This window comes from Mustelus asterias, chromosome 21 (genome assembly GCF_964213995.1).
Source record: "Mustelus asterias chromosome 21, sMusAst1.hap1.1, whole genome shotgun sequence".
NCBI classification, from domain to species: Eukaryota; Metazoa; Chordata; class Chondrichthyes; order Carcharhiniformes; family Triakidae; genus Mustelus; species Mustelus asterias.
The window spans coordinates 6,036,222-6,043,558 of NC_135821.1; the positions used below are offsets into that span (position 1 = coordinate 6,036,222).

The 7,337-nt window shown below is 46.3% G+C and overlaps 1 protein-coding gene across 3 annotated transcripts in view; it reads right to left on the bottom strand.

The window, feature by feature from the left end:
- The window catches only part of LOC144509042 (uncharacterized), a 53,195-nt gene extending 48,143 nt beyond the window's left edge, over positions 1 to 5,052 (bottom strand). For 2 of the 3 annotated variants that reach the window (XM_078237322.1, XM_078237320.1), the window contains exon 1: positions 4,922 to 5,052. The gene's annotated coding sequence lies outside the window, so the exon portion shown is untranslated. Of the gene's footprint in view, positions 1 to 2,231; positions 2,362 to 4,921 lie in introns of all 3 variants that reach the window. The other variant, XM_078237321.1, reaches the window with a different exon arrangement.
- Positions 5,053 to 7,337: the final 2,285 nt, after the last annotated feature.

A 7,337-nucleotide genomic window follows, 5' to 3' on the forward strand; every position in this document is an offset into this window, starting at 1 on the left:
CAAAAATTTATCTATCCTTGCCTTAAAAACATTCAATGAGGTAGCCTCAACTGCTTCACTGGGCAGGGAATTCCACAGATTCACAACCCTTTGTGTGAAGAAGTTCCTCCTCAACTCAGCCCTAAATCTGCTTCCCCTTATTTTGAGGCTATGCCCCCTAGTTCTAGTTTCACCCGCCAGTGGAAACAACTTCCCTGCTTCTATCTTATCTATTCCCTTCATAATCTTATATATGTTTCGATAAGATCCCCCCTCATTTTTCTGAATTCCAATGAGTATAGTCCCAATCTACTCAGTCTCTCCTCATAAGCCAACCCTCTCAACTCCGGAATCAACCTAGTGAATCTCCTCTGCACCCCCTCCAGTGCCGGTATATCCTTTCTTAAGTAAGGACACCAGAACTGTACACAGTACTCCAGGTGTAAACTCACCAGCACCTTATACAGCTGCAACATAACCTCCCTGTTTTTAAACTCCAGCCTTCCAACAATGAAGGACAAAATTCCATTTGCCTTCTTAATTACCTGCTGCACCTGCTAACCAACTTTTTGCGATTCATGCACAAGGACACCCAGGTCCCTCTGCACAGCAGCATGCTGCAATATTTTTTAACTATTTAAATAAAAGTCCATTTTGCTGTTATTCCTACCCAAAATGGATGACCTCACATTTACCAACATTGTACTCCGTCTGCCAGACCCTCACCCACTCACTTAGATTATCTATATCCCTCCCTTTGCAGACTTTGAGTGTCCTCTGCACACTTTGCTCTGCCACTTATCTTAGTGTCATCTGCGAATTTTTGACACACTACACTTGGTCCCCAACTCCAGATCATCTATGTAAATCGATAACAAAAATCTCACATTAAAAATTTACCACTGATTTCGCATCAATTGTGCTCCATGGAAAAGTATTCCAAACTTCCATCATCCTGTGTGCACGCCAGTGTCTGCACTTTATGCCTGAAATCCTTAAAACATTTGTGCCACATCTATGTAGCATCATGCTAAATTCACCAACCATCGGAAATAGATTCTCTCTGTTTACCCTATCAATCCCTCTTACTATTTTAAATATTAGAATCATAGAATATCTACAGTGCAAAAGGAAGCCATTCGGCCCGTTGAGTTTGCACTGACTCTCCAACAGAGCATCTTACCCAGGCCCTATCCCCACAACTCCACATATTTACCCCACTAATCCTCCGAACCTACACATCTTGATACACTAAGGGACAATTTACCATGGCCAATCATCCGAACCGGCACGGCTTTGGAGTGTGGGAGGAAACCGGAGCACCCGGAGGAAACCCACGCAGGCACGGGGAGAATGTGCAAACTCCACACAGTCGCCCAAGGCCGGAATTGAACCCAGGTCCTTGGTGCTGCGAGGCAGCAGTGTTAACCACCGTGCCTCCCTAAGTAACATTTTTAATAACATTAAACCACAAGGTAAAATAATAACGTTATAAAAACCTTTCATACTAATTTTTTTCTCTGCATCAGCCCACATATTACCAGATTCATTGATTTCAATTTCACAATTTGCCAGGATGGGATCAGAACTCAGAGCTTTTGAGGTGGCTTGTCTGGTGTCACAACTGTTACAGCAATGTTAGACACATGCACAACTTTCCAATCACTACCCAGTGATACTGATGGGATTGGGCTAGCCTTGTGATATTTATGGTGCAGCTTCACACCTGGAAGAATACCTGTAGCTAGCTAAAGGGAGCAGTGAAGGAGGTGCGGGTGATCTGCAAGATGGAGAAAGAACATCCCCACTGTTAACTCAGTGGGCGTCACGGTAGCGTAGTGGTTAGCACTGCTGCCTCACAGCGCCAGGGACCTGGGTTCGACTCCCGGCTTGGGTCACTGTCTGTGTGGAGTTTGCACGTTCTCCCCGTGTCTGCGTGGGTTTCCTCAGGGTGCTCCGGTTTCCTCCCACATTCTGGGAGGCGTGCTGGTTAGGATGCACCGAGTAGGCACTGGAGTGTGGCGAATAGGGGAATTTCACAGTAGCTTCACTGCAGTGTTAATGTAAGCCTTACTTGTGACGAATAAATAAATTTTAATAACACCACAGCTTAACCTGTGGACATGAACAGCACAGCAGAGAGGGAGGGAGTGCAAATATAATCTAACCACCACGCGCAACAGGAGGCAATATACGCCTGCAATAGTCAAGTACCTAGTGTGTTAGGGAACTTGTAATAAATTGTCATCTACCTTTCTTTAAATCACTTTCTCTTTAAAGACAACACTTCTGGAAGTCCAGTTCACTGGCATCTCATCTCTGGGTCCCGAGTTCCAATTTAGCCCAGACCAGCACCATGACAAAATGACGGCTGTGAAAATACTTAAAATGAGTTTTGGACAGTTTAAAATCAGATGTGGCACCTCAGCACAATGCTACCTGCCGAATGGTCCTACCACCCAATAAGGTTGTAGTAAAGTTGCAAAAAGGAATGTTGCACTGTAAAGAATTGTCCTGTTGAGTTTTTAAACTGAGGAACTTTGTTGAGGCAAAGAAGATTTGCTCCGTAACTAACTGCACTGGGCACACATGATGCTAAATCTGGATGCCTGAAATAGAACAATGTTCCATTGCCCCAGCCTCTGACATCCAGCAGAAAATGCACAAAAAGGTATTGGAAATAGTATAAAATCGCACATTAGATCTGTTGCGAGTATTAGAGGTTCTCTCTCCCAGGTGCTTTTCAAACTGAGACACAAAGTTCCTGTAAAAGCATCCCAGCCATCCACATACATTCTTCAATACTTCTGACACGTGTGACTTGGGACATCTTTTAATTCACAGGTTTCGAAAGGAAACATGGCAATGATTTTTATTTTCAAAAGCATGCACCTTTGTTTGGCATTGTTCCAAAGAAAAAGGTCAAGTTGACAATTCTTCAGAGAGAGTGACGGATACTGGGGCAGAGTGGGGACGAGTTGGGTGGGGGGGGTTCACACTTAAGTCACCGCGCTCACTAACAAACAGCAGAACGCCACCTCAAACCACTGGGTAAGAGTTGTGAACATAGCCCAGTCCATCATGCAAACCAGCCTCCCATCCATCAACTCCATTCGCACTTCCCGCTGCCCTCGGCAAAGCAGCCAGCATAATCAAGGACACCACGCACCCCGGATATACTCTCTTAAATCTTCTTCCATTGGATAAAGGATGCAAAGTCTGAGATCACATACCAATCGACTCAAGAACAGGTTCTTCCCTGCTGCCATCAGACTTTTGAATAGACCTATCATATGGTAAACTGATCTTTTTCTTCACCCTATTGGTAACTGTAACACTATATTCTGCACGCTATCCTTTCCTTCCCCCGTATGTACTCTATGAATGGTATGTTTTGTCTGTATAGTGCGCAAGAAACAATACTTTTCACTGTATCCCAATACATGTGACAATAATAAATCAAATCAAAAGCATTAGAGTGAGGAGAGTCTTAATGTTCCCTCTAAGAGGGGTGGAGGGAAAAACGATGCACATTTTTCCAAAATTGGGTCTCAATGATTGCGGCTCCCAGATCAACCAGTGGGGAGCAAAAGAGTACCATGTACCAACCGACTCAAGAACAGTTTCTTCTCTGCTGCCATCAGTGGACCTACCTTATATTTTGATCTTTTTCTACACCCTAGCTATGACTGCAACACTACATTCTGCACTCTCCTTTCCTTCTCCCCTATGTACTCTATGAACAGTATGTTTTTGTCTGTACAGCGCGCAAGAAACAATACTTTTCACTGTACCCCAATACATGTAACAATAATAAATCAAATCAAATTAAATCAAAAACACATACACAGAGAAAACACACACACTACAAAGAGTCATGAACGAAGCCCAGTCCATCACATAAACCAACCTCCCATCCACTGACTCTGTCTACACTTCCCGCTGCCTCGGGAAAAGCAGCCAGCATAATTAAGGATCCCACGCACCCAGGACATTCTCTCTTCCACCTTCTTCCGTTGGGGAAAAGATACAAAAGTCTGAGGTCACGTACCAACCGAATCAAGAACAGCTTCTTCCCTGCTGCTGTCAGACTTTTGAATGGGCCTACCTCGCATTAAGTTGATCCTTCTCTGCACCCTAGCTATGACTGTAGCACTACATTCTGCACTCTCTCCTTTCTTTCTCTATGAACGGTATGCTTTGTCTGCATAGCACGCAAGAAATAATACTTTTCACTATGTTAATACAAGTGACAATAAATCAAATCAAATCAACCGCCCATCCATTGACACTGTCTACACTTCCCACTGCCTCAGTACATTCTGCACTCTCTCCTTTCCTTCTCTATGAACGGTATGCATAGCGCGCAAGAAACAATACTTTTCACTGTATGACAATACAAGTGACAATAATAAATGAAATCAAACCAACCCCCAATCCATTGACACTGTCCACACTTCCCGCTGCCTCGGTACATTCTGCACTCTCTCCTTTCCTTCTCTATGAACGGTATGTATAGCCCGTGAGAAACAACACTTTTCACTGTATGCCAGTGACAATAATAAATGAAATCAAAAGCATGACGGTGGGAGTCTTCATGTTCCCTCTAAGAGGGGTGCCATCCGGGGGGGTGGGGGTAATTGAAGCACATTTTTTGCAAAGTTGGGTCTCAATGATTGCGGCTCGCAGATCCAACCAGTGGGGAGCAAAAGAGGGAGAAAATTAGCAGCAGCAGCAGCCCCCCCATGGTTTAAAGTGTCCTCAGTTGCTGTGGGTTGTAAGAGCCTGGTTCTCCGACCTGAAGATGCCCAAAGATGTCCTGGTGCTGTACCCCCACTGAGATTAATATATTCCCAATCCACTGCAGTCAAAACCCACCCCAAAACCCCCAATAAAACCCAGCTACCCTGACCCATTTGCACACAGGTGGGTTTAATATTACCTTACAGGTGAATTTCAGGCCTTATTTCCTGCGCCAGTCGCTCTCAGGGGTTTTTTTCCCTCTTGCAAACACACAGCTGAACAATGGAGCGGCCACCATCTTACCACAATGCACTGTCGGCTCCCCCTCCCGCGCAGCGCGCAGGCGCGGGCGCCGCCCGGCACGCCGGGACTTGTAGTCCGGCCCGCCGCCGTTGGAGGGCGCCGCGCCCGGCGGCTGGACTACAACTCCCGGCGGGCGCCGCGCGCCCATGGCAGGGGGTGGGGCCGGGGCCGGGGAGGGAGAGGGCAGCCGAACGGAAGCGGCGAAGGACGAAGGGGATGGGGGGAGGAGGGAGGAGATTGACGGAAATACCCGAGCGATGACGGAAGCGGCCGAAGGCGGGAGGGAGGGAGGCGGGGGCGGGGCTTGCTCGTCGGAATCTGGCGGAAAGCCACGAAGCTCCCCCCCGACTGGCCTCTTAAAGGGACAGGCACCACCACCATTCTGATGCTGATTTGATTTGATTTATTATTGTCATATGTAGTGGGATACAGTGAAAAGTATTGGGTTTGATTTATTGGGATACAGTGAAAAGTATTGGGTTTGATTTATTGGGATACAGTGAAAAGTATTGGGTTTGATTTATTGGGATACAGTGAAAAATATTGTTTCTTGCGCACTACACAGACAAAGCATACCATTCATAGAGTATAGAATCATAGAACATAGAACATTACAGCGCAGTACAGGCCCTTCGGCCCTCAATGTTGCGCCGGCCAGTGAAACCAATCTAAAGCCCATCTAACCTACACTATTCCAATATCATCCATATGTTTATCCAATGGGCGGCACGGTAGCACAGTGGGTTAGCACTGCTGCTTCACAGCTCCAGGGACCTGGGTTCGATTCCTGGCTTGGGTCACTGTCACTGTGTGGAGTTTGTACATTCTCCTCGTGTCTGTGTGGGTTTCCTCCAGGTGCTCCGGTTTCCTCCCACAGTCCAAAGATGTGTGGGTTAGGTTGATTGGCCATGCTAAAAATTGCCCCTTAGAGTCCTGAGATGCATAGATTAGCGGGTAAATATGTAGGGATAAGGGGGTAGGGCCTGGGTGGGATTGTGGTCGGTGCAGACTCGATGGGCCAAATGGCCTCTTTCTGCACTGTAGGGTTTCTATGGTTTCTATGATTCAATGACCACTTAAATGCCTTTAATGTTGGCGAGTCCACTACTGCTGCGGGCAGGGCATTTCACGCCCTTCCCACTGTCTGAGTGAAGAACCAACCTCTGACATCTGTCCTATATCTATCACCCCTCAATTTAAAGCTATGTCCCCTCGTGCTAGCTATCACCATCCGAGGAAAAAGGCTCTCACTATCCACCCTATCTAATCCTCTGATCATCTTGTATGCCTCTATTAAGTCACCTCTTAACCTTCTTCTTTCTAACGAAAACAACCTCAAGTCCCTCAGCCTTTCCTCATAAGACCTTCCCACCATACCAGGCAACATCCTAGTAAATCTCCTCTGCACCCTTTCCAATGCTCCCACATCCTTCCTACAATACGGTGACCAGAACTGTACACAATACTCCAAGTGCGGCCGCACCAGAGTTTTGTACAGCTGCAACATGACCTCCTGGCTCCGAAACTCAATCCCTCTACCAATAAAAGCTAACACTCCGTACGCCTTCTTAACAACCCTATCAACCTGGGTGCCAAATTTCAGGGATCTATGCACATGGACACCGAGAATCATGCAGAAGAGGCCCTTAGGCCCATCGAGTCTGCACCGACACATGTGAAACACCTGAACTCCCACCTAATCCCATCTGCCAGCACTTGGCCCATAGCCCTGAATATTATGATGTGCCAAGTGCTCATCCGGGTACTTTTTAAAGGATGTGAGGCATCCCGCCTCCACCACCCTCCCAGGCAGCGCATTCCAGACCCTCACCACCCTCTGGGTAAAAACGTTTTTCCTCAAATCCTCCCTAAACCTCCTGCCCCTCACCTTGAACCTATGTCCCCTCATGACTGACCCTTCAACTAAGGGGAACAGCTGCTCCCTATCCACACTGTCCGTGTCCCTCATAATCTTGTACACCTTGATCAGGTTGCCCCTCAGTCTTCTCTGCTCCAAAGACTTGAATTGATTTGATTTATTATTGTCATATGTATTGGGATACAGTGAAAAGTATTGTTTCTTGCGTGCTATACTGACAAAGCATACTGTTCATAGAGTACATGGGGGGAAGGAAAGGAGAGGGTGCAGAATACAGTATTGCAGTTGCAGATAGGGTGTAGAGAAAGATCAACTTAATATATTTGATTTGATTTATTATTATCACATGTATTGGGATAAAGTTAAAAGTATTGTTTCTTGCGCTGTACAAAGCATACCATTCATAGAGTACATAGGGGTAAAGTTTTAAGTT